Here is a 2,192-nt window from a genome sequence, read left to right on the forward strand (position 1 = left end):
AAACAAAACCACACGTGTGCTTAAGGTCATCCATTCATTGGTTCATCCATTCAACCGTACCAGAGTACGTTTGGAAGCGAACCGAGACCACCTCTTCAGCTGGGTCTCGGTACGTTTGTTTGGTGCGCACCCGAGTGCGATTGCTGTATTCACACCTGCCCAAAAGATCCGCACAAAAGGGGGAAACAAACTTGAGTTCGATTCAATCGAACCAAACAAGACAGATGTGAATACACCCTCAGTCATATGCCATACTGCATTGCCAGTAAACTCTGTTCTAGCACAAAACCTTATGGCCATGTCATACCTTAAGGTCATCCATTCATTGGTTCATCCATTCAACCGTACCAGAGTACGTTTGGAAGCGAACCGAGACCACCTCTTCAGCTGGGTCTCGGTACGTTTGTTTGGTGCGCACCCGAGTGCGATTGCTGTATTCACACCTGCCCAAAAGATCCGCACCAAAGGGGGAAACGAACTTGAGTTCGATTCAATCGAACCAAACAAGACAGGTGTGAATACACACTAAATAGGACTGCAGAGTTTGCTGAGGATACAGACCGTAGTCAGGGTAGCGTCATGTTTAATTTCCACAGGAAATGAAACAGAAAAATACAGAAAATTAAGTTTTAACATCCACAGGAATGAATATGTGGCTGTGACGGACTGAAATACAGTGCATTCAGAGGATTGTAATGTTGTTTAAAAAATACTGACTGTTCAGCTGACCACAAAACCTTATGGCCATGTCATACCTTCATCACAGCTTTTGATACAGTAACACACTGTATGAATACTTTTACAAACATTATGGATTTTATACAAGTTATGCAAGCTAGGTAATGTAAGTATATTTTCTAACATGGCAATTATTGCCTGTATTACTGTAATTATTTCAGCAACAAAGGGGATTTGAAACATGTATCTTGCATTGTTGTTAAAAGTACTAAATTGAAAGAAGATCATACTGTTGTGTTTTGGTGATGAAATCAAATGTTCTCAATTTATATTACAATAATCTTATGTTTTGAAACAATGATTGAGTGGATGAAAATATGTATAATTGTAATGAAATTATGAGATCAGATTTTGAAAGAATGACTAGCGATGTTACAAGTGTGATCAGTTTGGATTTTTGTACTAAGAATTTTGAAAAAATACACCTTACTTGTGAAAATATTACCAAAGCGAATAAAAAAAAAACTGTAAGTAATTCCCCTTGGTAGATGTCAGAACTTTGCCTCAAAAACGGTGCAGATTTGTAAGTTCACTTTTATTTGTTTTATTTCTCTAGATCCTGGCAAATATCATAATTTTCATATGTGGGAACCTGGCAGGAGCATACCATAAGCATCTGATGGAACTGGCGCTAAAACAGACATATCAAGACACCTGCAACTGTATAAAATCACCCATCAAACTGGAGTTTGAGAAGAGACAACAGGTTATGTATCAGTCTTGCTTTGCTCTCTATCGGTTCTGAAGTCATGATATTTCAGCTGGTCTGTGGTTGGAGTTGAAAGACCTGCCAAAACTGAGATATTCCATGTTTTCTTTGGCAAAGCACTTAATGCTCAAGGTGACTTAACGTTGGTGAATTCAGGAGTGAATTGGGTCTAGTCCTGGAACACTGGAAAGCCTTTGTGGTGTGTGCCAGTTTGCTGAAAGAATGACAGAACTATGATTAGATTAGTGTAAAAATAATAATTCCTCAGCCTCCTAAGATGTATTAGACAAACTTCAAGTTTATTTAATCTACATACATGTTTTTGCAAATGTCTTCAGGAATTTGAAAGCACAGTATATTTGATTGTACAGAAGCTTTAATATGGCTTCTTTTGTAAAGTGAATCAGAAGTGTGATGATAGAATTTTCCCTCTTTTTGACAGTTCATAGTTGGTCACGTTAAGAAGTTTTTAAAGTGTCATGTCTACACCACAAGTGTAATGTAATATTATGTAGGCCACAAATGTTAGCTCGGCCCAGTTGCTAATGAGTGGAAACCAGGACACTTCTGTGATGCTGGTTCTCAGCTCCCAGTTTAGACAGGGCCACATATGGCACTTTTCCACTGCGTGGTGCGACTCAGCTCGGCACGGCTCAGTACGGCACGGCACGGTTCGGCTCAGCACGGTTTGCGTTTCCACTGCCGTTCAGTACCGCTTTAGAGTGGGCGGGATTATTCACATGTC

The 2,192-nt window shown here is 39.6% G+C and overlaps 1 pseudogene; it reads left to right on the forward strand.

The window, feature by feature from the left end:
- Window positions 1-2,192, forward strand: part of LOC107684225 (adenylate cyclase type 2-like) — a 131,685-nt pseudogene that overhangs the window by 107,620 nt on the left and 21,873 nt on the right.

The sequence above is a fragment of the Sinocyclocheilus anshuiensis genome, unplaced genomic scaffold, assembly GCF_001515605.1.
Source record: "Sinocyclocheilus anshuiensis isolate Anshui unplaced genomic scaffold, SAMN03320099.WGS_v1.1 scaffold113, whole genome shotgun sequence".
Lineage (NCBI taxonomy): Eukaryota > Metazoa > Chordata > Actinopteri > Cypriniformes > Cyprinidae > Sinocyclocheilus > Sinocyclocheilus anshuiensis.